We start from the raw sequence: 16,994 nt of genomic DNA on the forward strand, positions 1-16,994 counted from the left end.
ATGAAGTATGTGGTTTTGTCAACCAAGCACCTGGTGTATTTTTTTAAAATGATAGTGTCATTCAAAAAAATAACACTCCACACCTAAATCTATTTATCTTGACAAAATATTTCCACGCATCTTTTTGAAGCCTATGAACCTGACGAATCATGATGACAATTTAAAAGTCGTCTGAAATATTGTGACTTGCACAGTACCAAATGTTAGAGGGTAAAAGTTCAGAAGTGACATATCCAATCTAAACCAGGTTTTCTCAATCTCAGCACTAGTGACATCAGGGGCCAGATAAATCTTTGTTGTGCAGAACTATCCTGCACATTGTAGAATGTCTAGCAGTATCCTTGCCTCTACCCACAAGATATCAGGAGTCTCCTCTCCCTTAGTTAGAACAAACACAAAATCAAGATACGCCATTTTTCTTAACAGAAAACCAAGTCCCAGAGAGATTATGTGACTTCCCCCAAATTCACACAGCTGGTGATTGGTGGTGGCAGGATTTGAACCAGGCCATCTGGGTACAGAGGCCACATTCTTAAACAAAATACTCCCAAGTAATAACCATTTGGGGGGTATCTGGATATTTCTGCTCTCCTTTCTCTGCTGTGCAGGAGAAATAAATAATCATGAACATTATCTCACAGTTAATTTGGGGAGAGATAAAAGTCACTTCAGGGGGAAAATACACACACACACACACACAAACACACACACACATGCACACACGATGCCTTCCTTCAGCTTCTTCCCCTCCCTATCTATGAGGGACAGTCAATTTCTGTGCCAATACCAAAGAGAGAAGGACAGAGGCAAACTTTCCTCTCTCTAGTCTTGGTAACATCTATATACTCCCTTTGCTTATGCTCCATTACCAGCCCTTATCCAAAATACTCCCTCAAGCTCCAAGTAAACAATCAGAATTATCATTTCCTCTGGCCTTCTTTTTTATTTTTTTTAAAGATTTTATTTATTTATTTGACAGACAGAGATGACAAGTAGGCAGAGAGGCAGGCGGAGAGAGAGAGGGGGAAACAGGCTCCCTGCCAAGCAGGGAGTCCAATGCGGGGCTTGATCTCAGGACCCCAAGATCATGACCTGAGCCAAAGGCAGGCTTAACCCACTGAGCCAGCCAGGTGCCCCTCCCCAGGCCTTCTAATGGATATGAAAGCTCTGTCCACATTCCATTATGGAGATGCGGAATCCTTGTGTGCCCACCAACACAGATCCCATTTCTGTTCCTCTTCAGTGTAGAAAAACAGACTATCATTCTCTTTTCTCTTAGAGATTAAAAAAAAGACCCACATATTTGACTGATCTAACACTACCATAATTCCTCATCTGCAGCCTATGGTCCTCAAATAATGAGAGGCATTGAAATCACGCTGCCTTTCATGCATATATCCTGCCTAGTGGCTGAGTAAAGGCTGCTTCCAAGGGGAAAAGTCCTGCCTCAGTAGAGGTCCCCACTTGCCCCTACCTTAAGCACTTTAGGCAAAGATTTGGGTTTTTTTTTTCTTTTAATAACCTATGTATTATAAAAAGGAAATTTCTGGGAATATGAGTGGTTAGAAAAAGAAAATGAGGAACTAAGCCAGGGTCAACATATAAAGTTATACATTTGGACCATGTGATTGGTGCTCCCTAGAATTGCTCAGTGGAAAATCTGTGCTACTCTAAGTGGCAGCCCTGCCTTAAACCCATCTACAGGTTTCATAAAGCCCGTAGGTATCTGTCTTGCCCAATATGTTCTTATAACCATAACCATAATATTATTCAGTACTAATAGTTTTCAGAGTGAGAGTACCAGAATACTTCTATTCAGCAGTAACAGAGTACTTAAAAAACAGCAGATATATTTCATAAAGTGGGAAGAAAGGAAACAGGGCAGTCAAAGGTTTGTTACCTTAGTGATTTTAGGAACTCTAGGCTCTTCCTTGATTTCTCTGCAATTACCTTGGCTCCTGCTTCATGGTGAAGATGGCTGCCGCAGCTGTAAATATCATCCCTCATAAAACCTGGCCAACTTAACGTGTTCACGTAATCTGAGAGGTCCTGGGAGTAACTGAACCCTCCTCCCTTGAAATAAGGTGTTGAACTCAAGAATCTTAGGTTTTCGAAGTTTGCAGGGCTATCATACATTTAAAATCACCCAATAACTGGAATCTTCCTGAAGCCTGCTTGTTTTATTCCATGGGTCTTCATATGTAAATTTTTCTAATATATCCCTGGCCCCATTACTTAATAGAACTTAAGTGAGTTTCTGTTCCTTGTAACCAAATTGTTTAAACAACTCAGTTGACTGCTACTAAAAAGGGACATTTCTCCCACTACAGTTTGAATCCAGTGAAATTATGTGGCATTACAAAAGAAAGAACAGAATCTGTTAATTCTAGTGCATTCTAGAGATGAGGGGGTTTGGTCCTCATTAAAAGTAACTGCTACCCATCTAAAAGAAACTTTCCCTTTTGGCTTTCCAGGACAACTCAGTATACTGCTCTGTTGTTTCTTTGTGATGAGCCCCTTCTTGATTTTTTTTCCCCTCAGATCATCTATGTATTTATTTATTTTTTTTAAAGATTTTATTTATTTGACAGACAGAGATCACAAGTAGGCAGAGAGGCAGGCAGAGAGAGAGAGGAGGAAGCAGGCTCCCCGCTGAGCAGAGAGCCCGACGTGGGGCTCGATCCCAGGACCCTGGGATCATGACTTGAGCTGAAGGCAGAGGCTTTAACCCACTGAGCCACCCAGGTGCTCCTCAAATCTGTGCTCCTTAAATCTATGTATTTATCATTTGTATTATGCAATCTATCAAATCTGTGCTCCTTAAATCTATGTATTTAAATTAAACTGGAAGACTGTTTCAGATTTATTTCATACTTGGGTTCAGGTATGTGATTTTCTGTCACCATCTGATGAGGGTCTTCTTGAGTCTGTACATAAGCTTCCTATGCCGAAAGAGGTGACAGCACCCATGTCATCCTCTAGAGTTATCTGAAGAAGTAAATTCTAGGATTAAGGAAGCTATAGCACTTCCAAGGGTCTATTTACCATGTCTTTTTTTTTTTTTTTGTGAGGATGAATTACTTTATACTCTGCAATCAGTCACTTAAATATAAACTTATTTATCATAGGCGACAATTCCAAAAAATTATCTAGACCTGTATTTCAATTTTTCATGTAGTGCAGAAACTAAATAAAGATATGGATTTGTTTCAAATCCTGAAAACCACTGCCAAAATAACTGTATGCCATCCAACACTGCGGTTGCAAAAGTGAGTATCCTCCATGGGAATATAGCTTACATAAATAATGGAGAAAAGAGAAAAAAATGAAGGAATTACTGTAAATCTAAGAGGAACTGTAAACTTATTAGGGAAAATATACTGCCACTGGGGCAAGTTAATTAAAACCTGTCACTAAGCTAATTCCCCAAACTTTAGTAATTAATTGATGACAATATCACTAGAACATTATTTCAAATTATTTACAGCTCATAATCATGTAAGAATGAAACCTTCTCTAGGATGCAAGGTGTTCTCACTACAAGAATGTTCTCCTTTGTTAATTTTGCACTTCATTTTCAAAAAGGAATAAAACTTGGAAAAATAATAAAATGAATAATTACAGAGTTGAAAAAGACTTAAGAGATCATCCAAGAGCTGAATAATAAATAATATATGATACCTAATAAATATAACTCACCTATACTACCATTCCCCTCTCTAGAGCTCATGGTAGACACAATAAACTGAGCTGGCTGGTCTCACAGTTCAGAGCTAAATCTCCCAGCCAAGATCAGCTGACTGCTAGTTGCATAAGTGAGCCAACTAAGATCAGCTGTCAGGTGCCCTCAGTCAATCCACAGAAACATGAGGCAGGGAAAAAGCCAATATTTTATGCCCTCTGATTATGTGGTATTTGTTACTTAGCACTAGCTGACGGATATGATTATGCATATGATAATGATGATTACTATCTCAAAAACTTCTATATGCCAGGCATTTTGCCATTTTACGTCTAATCCTCACAACATTTCTGAAACAACTGTATTTTTATTCCCATTTTGGAGACTCATAAATGAGATCCAGAAAGTTGTAAAAACTTGCCCAAGGTCTAACACCTAGTAAGTGGTTGGTCTATGGTTTGAACTTCCAAGTTCCAAAACTCCAAGTTCTTGCTTTCTCTCTTTTTATCTCCTATCTAGCTATCAATAGCAATATATTAATGTAAAATAATGAAATTTCCCTGAAGAGACTATTTATGTTTCTTTAACCGTAAGAGAACACTGCTTAAAACTGGAGGAAAGTTTGCAGAGGGAAAATATTAGGACATAAGGTTAAGGAGAAGACTGGACACTGTGTTATCCAGGGCCTCCCAGCTCACTCTAGAGAGTTCAGATTTTACTTTGAGCAAAATGGGGTTCCCCATGAAATGGGGAGCACAGAATGTGCTCATCTGTGTATTCAGTAAATATTTAATAATCACTTAACTAGACACGAGGGTTTCCATGTGAGCAATGAAAGGACAAAAGTCCCTACCATTGTTGACTTCACAGCACAAGGTTCAAGAATGAGTCAGTAATTGAAGAACCAAAAATAAAGTCAAAAATATAATAAGCATTAATGACACAAGGAAGGAGTACATAATACTTTGAGCACCTGAAACAGAAAGAAACTGAATGAATGATTAAATGAATGAACAAACAAGCTGATAGAAAGGATTTCCATTCAAATCTAAGGGCATGACGTGTTTATCATATGTGATGTTCCAAGGGTAGAATCTTAAAATGCAGGGCGATGAATTTTCTCACCTTTATGTCTGAGTGAAAACAGTGGCTGGAAAGATGGGGAAGGGGTTCAAGATCAGAAAACAGGAATAAGTTTTCCTTGAATCCCAAAGTGCTTCTCTCAAAATATCATATTCAAAAAAATGCCAACAGCGACAATGTGGGCAGATTTTGACTCTGGCAAGTAACATCAAAGAGCCTGTATATTAGAATGACCCAAGAAGAAAGAAATCTAGGAGAGGAAAAAAAAAAAAAAGTCTAAATCCTACAAGCAGCCCTAACCTCTTTTTAGGATTGAGGTGGGGAAGAAGAAAAATAAAACTCTAGCCTTACTTTCAGAGGCCAGAGAAAAAGAACTCATAGAAAATTCTATGAATAATGAACTTGCATTTTTATTTTTCATGTTGTGGATTCAATTTTTTCTTTAGTAGTAAAAGAAAAATCAACCTGCTTTGAAGAATTCTGATATTTATTAAAGGAAATGAGTAGCTTCTGAAATAGATTAAATGCTTGTGTATTTTGGCTTGGCTCATCTCTTCATTATCTTTCATAAAAACACATTAAAATATGTGTATACATATTTCACGAAAAATAAAAAAAATTATGAGTAATTTCTTAGAAAATCAATACCATTAACTATTCTATCTGGATAGTTCTTTACTTTTAAAGGAAATTCTTTTGGAAAGTTAATATTTCAATCAATTCTTAAAAACACTTCTTTGCTCACCCCAAATAGAAGAATTCAAATAGATTCAGGGGAGGGAACTAGGTGGATTTAAAGTGAACAGAAATGAGAAATTTTTGAGAAGACAATTTTAGGAATCCCTTCTTTCCCTCCACATTACACCTTCCCCTTCCAGTTAGTAGTACCAGAGTCATGAGCGAATAGTGGGCAAGAGTCAGACGCTGCTAGTTTTTTTTACAGAAAACACTGTATTCTTCTATTAACACATGAACTCAGAATAGCACAATATAAGTGGTGATTAAGGTGGAAATTAATGTACACCTGAAGTTTTGGGGAATCAAACCAGAGTTACCAGCCTCTGTATCTCTCATCTGTAAAACAGGAAAAAAGTAGTTTTCTTCTTGGACATATGTTGTGAGGATTAAATCAGTATATACATATATCTAGGTTATGTACTAGTATAGCCATTTAAATATAAATATGTAAAAATCAATGTTTCCATTAACCAGAATTGAAAATAGTATCTGCTATGCATAACTCAGAGGAATGAAATTACTAGAAAATAAAGGATTATTATGATATCAAATATGGTACATGTTGCTTAGGTTCTTAGACAGGAAATTAAGACTATGAACAAAACATCCTACAAACTCAAAGTGGGTGGTAAAAATTAGAATAAGAGAAGCGCAATCATAAAAATGGGAGTGGTGGGGTCTATGGTAATTTCCAACCAATTATGGAAAAATGAAAGCTCCCTGTAACTAGAACTGTCAATTTTTCTGGAAAGGCTGGATCCCTAGATTTTTGTGAAATTTTATAATACTGGCAAATAATCCAAAATTTGTGAACATGACGACAACACTGGTGGTATTCAGCCAAAGTTCTCTGTGATAGATGTTTGCAACCTCAGTCAAACCATGCTATGAGAAAGATCCAGAGCTAGGATGGAAAATTCAAAATCATGGCTCTGTTCAATGGACCATATGTTCTTAGGTTCACTACACCCCCTTTCACTAGAATAACCCAGATTTTATCTTCTAGATATTGAACTTCCAGATAAGATACATTTCTGAATCAACAGGTTTGACTCATAGAACGTGGGGAAAATGTTGGTCTGTGGAGAGGAGATTACCAGGGAGTATTGCTTTTGCCCATTTTGGACTGGAAGCTTGCCCTGTGTCTGTCCTATTTCCCCACACAGGCCCAGCACCTATCATAATGCCTAACACAGTAGACACTCAATACATGTTTTTCAAAGACCAAATGATGAAACAAGCAAAATGTTAGCTTCCAAAGCTTTACAATCCAGGTTCATTTTCTGAAGCTCTCTACATTTAGGTTATTCCTATTGGGAAAATAGGAGACAAAAAAAAAAAAAAAATGTGTCCCTCATAGGGATAGAGCAAAGTTGCATGAAATAATTTATATGAGTAATAATAATCTAGCTAAAAAGTGATGAAACAAACTGAATTTTGGTAAATTGAATAAGTTAGATTTATTATTTTTAACCAGATTATTTTACAAGCAAGAAGGATGTGTTTTATTTAGAAGAATCTCAACGAGGCACTATTTGGAATATGAACAATGACATAGGAAGGAGGGGAAGTGGAAAACCGGAATAAAAGTTTTCTGGTTTTGGATTATACATTTCTTTATAGTGAAGCACATGCCTTTATAATTACTAGCCATAATGCTTATGAATATCATCATGCCATTTTATGAAAACAATTTAAAAGATACAATCATGAGATGATCAATTTATATGATGGCAATAATCCTTGATGTATTGGAAGAAACAGAGACATTGACTTAATTTGATTTTCAAAATAATATTCTGTATTTGTCGAGCTGCATAAACCATAAATGTGCAGAGATTGAGGCACTGGTATCTTCATTAATGATGTGTTATTAAAGAAGAAAAACTTGCTAAAAGGGGTAGGAATTTGCTATTTTCCTCAAAAAAGAATGTTTATTTTATACAAATTAATTGGCCACAAGCACTTGGACAACTACAGGCCTGAAACTTTAGTGCTTATCAAAATCTCCTGGAGGGCTTGTTAAAACAGACCATTAAGTCCCACCCCAGAGATTCCAATTTGGTAAATGTGGAGGGAGGGAGGGCCTGAGAATGTGCACATTGAACAATTTCTCAGGTCATACTGATGCTATAGGTTTGATGACCATGTTTTGTGAGCCACTGAACTAGAGGAAACCATCATACTCTTTGAAGATAAAGCTGTAGTAGCTACAGGTAAATCATTAATCCACCATTGGAGCACCAGCATAAATACACCCTGCTTAGTGCTAAAAAAAAAAAAAAAGAAAGAAAGAAAGAAAGAAAGAAAAAGACATTTTCTTAGACACACAGGTTGTATTCAGCTTCAAAGTCATTAAAGCAGTGACTGGGTTTCTTGACTCAATTCACTTGAAAGCCACCTATAGGAGCAGTGAACCTCCCCTGGGACAATGTTCCAGAGGTGGATTATTTATCAGAAGAGCTAGAGAGTGTTTCAAGACAATTAAGATGAATGGCTGACTCTGCAGGAGAGGAAGCTAAAAAGGAACAAGACAATCATATGTTGAACTGAACAATGGAGTAGGTGAGCAAGACTGCCTTGCAATGAACACTTTTCATAAGAAAACGCAGGAACCCAGACACAAGGCCCAGGTAAAAGTGTTAAAAGAATAATTTGAAATTCCCCCCCACCAAATCCTTATTAAAATATGGACACAAATGCACAAGAAGGGGGCACACAGATGTTGTAGCAGATGATCTCTGTGCCCTGTCTACACCCGCTTAGCAATGTTCCCGCACACCCACAACTTCCTACTGTGAGCACAAGACTGAGAACTTCCTGTAGACATGAATGCAGGGTCATGCACAGCCCAATCACAGGACATGTCAGAAGTGCTGTGGGGTGGGTACCCCAGGAGTAACTCACAGCCAGCAATAAGTTGGTTTTTTGAGGCATGTTCTACACAATCCCCATGAAGGTCACAGTGGGACTGAGTCCCACTTGTCCCAAGCAATGATCTGCTATGGAAGCAACACTGTTGGCTCCTCTCTACTTATTTCCCTACTCCCTTACTGGTCTTTCCTGAGATGACATCACCAGCCACCCAAGGGAACCATCTGCCTCTCATCGTTGTTTCAAGGTGTGCTTCCGGAGAAATCCAGCTGTTCACCAAAAAGTTGTTTAAGATAATAAGCAGGGGAAGCTGGCTGGCTGAGGCAGTAGAGCATGTGACTCTTAATCTTGGGGTCATGAGTTCAAGCCCCGCATCGGGTAGAGATTATTAAAAAGAAGAAGAAAAAGAAGAAGAAGAAGAAGGAGAAGAAGAAAGAAAAATGAATTGTCCATCATCGTAGAAGATGAAACCCAGGGGTGTCTGGATGGTTCAATCGGTTAAGCATCTGCCTTCTGCTCAGGTCACTATTTCAGGGTCCTAGGATTGAGCGCCGTGTGGGCTCCCCATTGAACGGGGAGCCTGCTTGTCCCTCTCCTTTTGCCCCTCCCGCCCACTCATGCTCTCTCTCTCTCTCTAATAAATAAGTAAATACAATCTTAAAAGATGAAATCTAACATTATCATTTCATGGGCAAAATGTGTAGAATAATAAGAATAACATTATATCACTTACATAAAATACACTCATAAAACGACAGTATATACTCTTATGAATGCATATACATTATGGAAAGGCTAAGAAAGTGATCTGGAAAGATTCAAATCCACAGATAACCATGACCCTCCCTGCAAGGAAATGTGGTTGGCTAAGAGTACTTGGGCCTTCTTTATAATGTTTCCAGTTTTATATGGAGAACATATTTATGTATTATTCTGTATGGGTATTCCTAATACCGATAAGAGTGAAATCATTCATAGATGTTCCTGTGAAAAACATTAAAATTTAAGACTCAAAAAAAAAAAGTTTAAGACTCTACAGAGAAAGACAAATACCATATGATTTCATTCATGTATGGCATTTAAGAAACAAAACAAAGAAGAAAAGGGAAAAAAAAAAAAGAGACTCTTGTACGTTAACTATTCCGGAATTAACATGTAAACTGTTAAAAATGTTTAAGATTAACAAGATTGAATAAATGACTGATGGTATATTCAGAAGATAAGAAACCATGAAAATGATACAAACAAAACAGTAGCCATCCACCCACCAGTGCTCACCCAGGCCCGGGTTACAGAGCTAAGGGCCAGGGAGGCATAGCTCCTGCCCATCTGAAGTTCACAGTCTGTCAAAGAAGGAAGACAACTAATGCAGAATCCTTTGCCCTGCAAGTTATATGTGAGTTATGAGACACATGTATGTGATAAATCAGTAGAAAAAAATGGGCCATGAACCAGTAGGTTACCATAGCATCCCATTTTCATTAAAACAAAGGCAAAAACAAATATATTGACTCAATGCAAAGAAGATGGGAGACTATACAATGAAATGGTAACAGTGATGATCTCTGGGTAGTGAGATGCATTCAAAACCATCTTGGTTAAGCATCCACAAGGAACGAGAGTTGTTTATTTTTCCACATTTAATGTAAATGTTTTCCTGTAAGCATTGACCCTTGTGTGTAGTTTTTAATTTTTTTGGAGACAGCCTCTACTTTAAAGGACTTGTAACTCAGAAGGTTTGCACAATCTCCATCTGTCCCATAGTGGTTTCTAGCAGACCCTTCCTTCACCTCATCAGTGTTTTGAAGCACTTGGTGGTTAGGTCAATACTGCAGCTGTTCGGCATCATTCATTCTTCCGACTTCAACTTCCTGTACGTCAGCTAGAGTTCATGCTCTGTGCCAAATGCCATGAATTCAGGAGAGTAGAGAGAGACATGGCCCCTGGCCTCCTATGGCTTCCAGTCCAGAACAGAGGACGGATAAAGCAGGGCATTACCAAAATTGTTACCCTGAGCTCAATAGAGGACTCCATGTCGGTTCTACTGAAATTAGACCTTCCCAGGATTCACTGACAACCCATGTGATGTAAAACTTTGGTTTTCAAAAGCTTTTCATTATTTGTCTTTATTTTCTAAATCCATTCTTTCCCATCACCTTCCCAAAGTGACTCATTAAAAAGGCAGAAGGAAAACTTTTTAGTCTCCATGATCTATTGTTCTTAAATGTGGCAATGGCAATGGCAGTCTTTAGAATTATGATAAAATATGGTAACGTATTCTTCAAGGCAAAACAAGAGTACAAGAGTTCAATATATTGTAGGCAAAATTCAGCATTGCTCTGGAATTTCCTAATGCTGCTTCTGTGGTCTGTTAATGGGACAATCAGTTGACAGCCCTGTATAATATAATAATTCAAATGACATCAGGCTTTTATGAAATTATATGGAACAGTTCTTTGTGGTTCTCTTTGTGTTTCTTTTCCTTATTCGTCTGTGTCAGAGAGGAGAGACCACACAAATTTGTAGGGATTGGGTTCCCACTTGCCCAGAATGGCACACAGTGAGGATATGTTTCTCTTCCTCTATCCTCTCTGGCCATAAGATGTATAAAAAAGGATTCACTTAAAATTACACTTGATCTTAGCCAAAAGGCCGAGAAGAGATGGATTCACTTAAAATTGAGTCTCCAGATCTGTAAAATATATCTTGCCAGAGACCCTCCCTCTCCACATTGCCTCTAGGGTAATCTTTTTAAAATGCAAATCTCACCACGTCTCTACCCCCCTCCAAAAAGCATATAAAAGGATCTCTTCCACCTACCGCAGGAAAAGATTAGAAGACTTATGGGCTGAATGTTTTCCCAGTAACCCTGAGAACAGTTTTTAACCAAATCCCATGCCTGTACTGTATATTCTTCCAAAAACGGATTGCCTCCTTTATTGAATAGAAGAATGTCCTCGGGAAAGAGTGAAGCTGTTTCCACATCAACAGTTCATACCTAGATGTTTTTGAAAAGCAGCAACGAGAGGAGAGCTCTCCAAACTTTCAACCTGAAATGAGACTGTGGGCTTCGGTTGAGTCAGGAGGGAACTGTGGCTTGTGGGTTACCCATCCCAGACTTGTAAGATGAGAGTACGAAACCCTCAGCACAAAGTACACGACCCTACAAACTTGGCCCTCGAGTGTTCGGCTTCATCTCCAGACACAAGCACCTTCAGATGTCTCCTTCCAGCCATTCTGCGCTTCTTGCATTTCCTGGAACACTCTGCTTGTTCATGCCTCAGTGCTTTCTACTTGTTCTTCCCTGGAGTGCCCTTCTCCCAACTTCCTCTGCCTGGAAAGAAATATACTCATCCTTCAAAACTTAGTGCAGCTGCCATGATTTCTGTTAATTTGTCCCTGACCTCCCCCAGCAAGAAATTAATTACTACCCCAGCAAGAAATTAGGCAGAGGAGGTTTAAGCTCTCTAGGATTGCTGCAGTCACTGTGCGGCATCTAATGGGCAGTCATCTGTGGCCTCCATCGGACTATGGACTCCGGAAAGCAGGACTTAGTCCTACTTCCCAAGTTCCTGACCCAGGACTTGGCACTTCAGTGGTGCAGGATAAATGTTCAGTAAATGAAGGATTGTACAAGTGAAAAAAATAAAAGGAAATTCAATGTGACAGACGAGGATTCAAAATCTTACTGATTTGGGAAGGACCATAGACTAGGTTCTTCTTATTTAAAGACATGGTTTTGTCATATATTTTCTGGATTTCTGGAAACCATACCAACAAAGGAATGGGAAGGATTGCCCTACCAGTCAATACCTTTCAGGGAATCCACAAAGCAGACTTTGTCCTCTAACATTTTTTGGCAGAAAAGGGCTGAGATTTGGGGGCAGAACAGAGAGATAAGGAGAATAAAGGTAAGTGGTCCACCCTCCAATATTTGTACAACTAGCTTGACCTTGTAGGAATCAGCCACGCCCTTCCTATCAGAATGCCAGCTCCCTCCAAAGACCATCACACCCGGGAGCTGGTAGACTCATAGACTTTTACTCAACTCAAGAGAGAAGGTCTGCATAAAGAGGTGACAGGTCCCATGACATTACAGAAAACAATAAATTTATAAATATGCCAGGACAACTTTGGGCTTTATATTTTATTCATTATTTTAAAATTTACTTACAATAAAATGCATCCTTTCGGGTGAACTGTTGTAGGAGTCCTGACAAATCCAGATGGTCAAGTTAACTACGACCACTCTATCCCCACATAGAGCATTTCCATCAGTCCCCCAAATTTCCTGTGTAGCTGCCCCTACTCCCAAGCCTCGGCCTGGACACCACTGACATGTTTTCAGTCTTTATATAATTTTGCCTTTTCCACGAGAGCTTATAAAAGGAGTCATACAGGACGGTGCCTTTCACGTCTGGCTTCTTTCACTCGGCATGACGTGCAGGGTTTTGACCCTCGCATAGATTTACCACTGTGCTGTTTACGTGCTCTCATTCATTACAGGGTGTCTGGAGTATTTCTTCCTTGTTAATGACTGTGAAGAGAAGTTCTATAAATATTCATGTATGGTTTTTGTGCGAACATAAGTTTCATTTCTCTTGGGCAAATACCTAGAAGTTGCATTGCTGAGTCATATAGAAAACGGGTGTTTAATTTTATAAGAAACTGCTAAACTGTTTTCTGAGGAAATTGTGCCATTTTTCATTTCCATACAGTTGCTCCACATCCTCACCAGCCCTGGGTATTGCCAGGTTTTTTTTGGATTTTGTCCCTCTCATCTGAGGCTTTTCAATATGGGATGCTCGGAAAGCAAAGGTGGGACTTTTAAACAGATAAACAAGAATTATATCCAGTGTGATGAAATAAGTTAGTAGTAGCAGTGATATAGTTAACAATGGACAGTGTTCTTTTTAGCAAATATGTTAAATACTTAGTCAATTTAAGGGGAAAAATGTGAGAAAATTACATATATAGAGAGTCTGGGGTTTGAAAACAAGAAGATGTGGTTATTAAGGAAATAGAAGCTTTGTGCTAAGTGAGAAATGCCCCCACCTTGCCTGTAGGAAATTGCAGCCTTTGGGCTGATAAGATGACAAGTTACCCTGGACCATGGACCTCTGGAAAGAAAGGTATGATTCTGGATGACAAATCCAAGGGATGCTTGTTTCCTAAAAATCTTGTCTAATGGGAGACAAGGGCTGGGGAGGGAATGATACTTAAGGACATAAAAAATAAAACAAGTCAAGCTAGCATCGTTGTGGAAAAAAGGGAATGCCAAAGCCCACTGCAGCAGCAGGCTTATCCGTCATGTTGGATGGGTGACTCAGAGGTATAATCTTCAGGTAGAAAAAAGAATTTGTGAATAAGCCCTAAGATACCTCCAACCTAGGTGCCATCGTATGGATGGATGTGTAGCCATAATAAATAGTGCTACTCTGCCTGTTTTGGAATAGAGATTTTTTTTTTATTATTATTCCTTTCTAAGATAGTATCAGATATTTGCCCATATGTGTTCAGCTAAACATTCACCCCAACATCGCTGTCCTCCCCAACTTATAGTATCCCCAGTCTCTCTTCTCTTCCAAACTATCATGTGCACAGGGACAGAAGAGCTTTGGACCTTATAGCCTAGAACAAAAAGCATCCTTACTCACCAGAGACAAGAAAGGATAATACCAACATTCTCATTCTCTGGTGCCAGGAACACAAGAACTAAAGGCAGAAAGTAGCACTTTTGTCAAGAAACTGTTTTAGGCCAGGCTGGAGTCGGGTCAATTCAAGGTAATCTTCAAGAGCCTGGGCCTGGAATCAAACTACTTGGGCTCAAATGCCCCTCCCTGCAATATACTAGGTGGGTGATGTTGCTGGGCAAGATCTGAGGAACTGTCTTATGGGATCCTCTTATGTCAAATGGGATTAATAACCGTGGTATCTTGTAAGCATACGATGAGGATTAAACGAATGTGCACAAGTAAGGAGATTAGAGGGACGCCTGGAACACTGGAACATGATCACTGTTGCTAGCTAGCTATCACTTCTCTTAAGCTGATTATCATTATCACCACAATTAACATCGCTATCCATCAAGTGAAGGAAGTATTCTAGGGCCTCTGTCTTCTTTTAGGCTAAAATCACATGGCCTTGTTTTTGCTCTAAGTCCAAGGTTCTATTTGCTTGGCTCAATGTACAAATTAAGTCACGGGCACAGAGGTAGGTATGGGTTAGCAAGTAGGCAGTGCTGTACACAACAGAAGTCAATGAAACATCTAGTTTGTACCTCAAATGTGGGGGGGGTCACAAGGACCATGTTTGCTCCTGACTTCATTGCGTTGCCCCTCTTCTGTCTCATCATGTACTTATTTGTTTGACATTGATACTATTACCAGCCCTTCCTGCTATGAAAGAACAGATACAAAAAGTATATGAAACTCCAAACTGGAAGGTGCTACTGGAAACCCAAACATGATGTCTATTTGTCCATTTATTCTAAGCCCATGGAGGTTGCAAACTATATTTCTGGCATTTCTACACTGATAAAGATGTCTTCTAATAAAGAGTTATTGACAAGGAAACATACTCTAGTTACTTTCTCTAGAAAAGAATAAACACAGCCTATTTAAAAAAATTCTTTAGTTTTGGCTAATATGCATAAAAAGGCATATGCATAAAATGCCATCAGAAGGAGTATTAAAACTGAAGGGAGAATGTTCTTGTTTAAAAGAAAGACATCTCCCACATCGTGCAAAGTCAATACCCATGTCAGAAGTTAAATACTTGCATTGTGAATGCCTTCAAAAAACACACATGCGAAAAATTTAAAAAAAAATTTCCAATGTTCCTAAAGGAAAGATATAAAGGTGAATGACTGTGAGATAGATTACTCCAGATATGTCAGGTGTTGAAAGTGAAAGTACAGTCCCCAACTGTGAGGACAGGGAGAAGGTGAAGATTTGAACAGCTGAGCAAGTTGGCAGAAAAGGAAGTGAGTATGAAAGCTCAGACATAGAAAAATGTACAAGTTCCCAATTTCATACAATCAAACAGCAACTAGGTCAATGGAAAATGTGGAAAATTACAAGAGATGTTTTCTAATTTTGCTGAAAATTGAAGGCAATTGAGTCACTTTTTCATTATCATAAAAGTGTTTCACAACTAGTCACTACCTTCCTAAATGACTGTTAAGTATATATATTTAGTATTATAAACATATATATCTAGTTTTTATATACTTACACATATATAATTATATTGTATTAGTATAGGTACTTAGTAAGTATGTGTATTTTTATATTAAATATATATTTTTCACTGTCTATATAAACTATACATATAAATATTCTTTCCTCTGACTAAATTTTGGGAGAAATGAAAGGGTACCACACACAGGAAGGGAAAAGGATGGAATGAAGAATCGGGAGAGGAAGATGGAATAAAGGTGAAGATCAACAGAACCAAAGATTAATTAGTAAGTGTTAACATCCCTAATTCCTGGGTATGCGGGTGGGTCCTGAGGAAGATCTTTTTGCTACAGTGGGCAGGAGGGTATGAGGATAAAGCTCCAGAGGAATAGACTTCTACACCTGAGAAATGGCTTAAGGTCACCCTGAAGAAAACAGCAGAGGAGACTGGGATGGGGGTAGGAAAGGCAAGAGAGGGCCAGGGGGTGTGTGGAGGAAAGCAGGCCAGGTGACCAGGAGAGGAGTGGTTCGGGCTGTAGGAAAACATGGAGAGGGATACAAGGGGCTTGTGGGAGGACTGCTCTGAAAAGCAAGATTTTAGCCAAGTCTCTGTCTGTGTTTATAAAGTGTAAATACCTTTGTATGAGTTCTACAAACCTATGTCAGCAAAGACCTGTGTTACCTTCTAAAACGTTTGCCATCCAACCGGTGTTTCTTTTTTCTTTTTTTTTTTTTTAAAGATTTTATTTATTTATTTGAGAGAGAGAGAGACAGTGAGAGAGAGCACGAGCAAGGAGAAGGTCAGAGAGCGAAGCAGACTCCCCATGGAGCTGGGAGCCTTATGTAGGACTCGATCCCGGGACTCCAGGATCACGCCCTGAGCCGAAGGCAGTCGTCCAACCAACTGAGCCACCCAGGCGTCCCCCAACCGGTGTTTCTTTTGGATGGATTCACGGGACTAGATGGGCCTTTGGGTGGAAGCTAGAGATCCACAACTTAACTGGGGGTGAGTAGACTAAAATCTGCCATCATTTGATAATTTTAGCACGTCTTCTTACATTTCTCCTGTCAGTATTTTAGCGCACTTGCTCGCTTAGAGAGAACACTTGCCTACCCTTTAAAGCACTGTAAAAACTCAAAAGCATTTTCAGAGCTACAACTAATGAACCTCAGGAACAGACCAAACAAGCCCTTGGTTTGTTCTGCAAAGATGAGGCTGCCCAAACCCCAAAACAGTCTGAGAAACATAAAGGTACCGGCATGAAGCTTAAGATTAAAAACACAGCGAAATCTCAGAGAAGAGAAAAATACCAAGACTCAATTTTTAGTATGTACAATGAGTAAATAAACCCTACAGCTTAGAGAAGGAAAATCTATAAGAAAATACAAATAGGTATAATTTAGAGATTAAGTATGAAAACCATGGCTCTTCGATT

General features: G+C 38.9%; 1 protein-coding gene and 1 pseudogene across 3 annotated transcripts in view; both read right to left on the minus strand.

Annotated features, from left to right (window-relative positions):
- TAFA1 (TAFA chemokine like family member 1) overlaps positions 1–16,994 on the minus strand; it is a 584,591-nt gene that overhangs the window by 462,643 nt on the left and 104,954 nt on the right. The window lies entirely within an intron of this gene.
- Positions 10,901–11,041, minus strand: LOC122910869 (annotated as a pseudogene).

Source organism: Neovison vison, chromosome 6, assembly GCF_020171115.1.
Source record: "Neovison vison isolate M4711 chromosome 6, ASM_NN_V1, whole genome shotgun sequence".
Classification (NCBI taxonomy): domain Eukaryota; kingdom Metazoa; phylum Chordata; class Mammalia; order Carnivora; family Mustelidae; genus Neogale; species Neogale vison.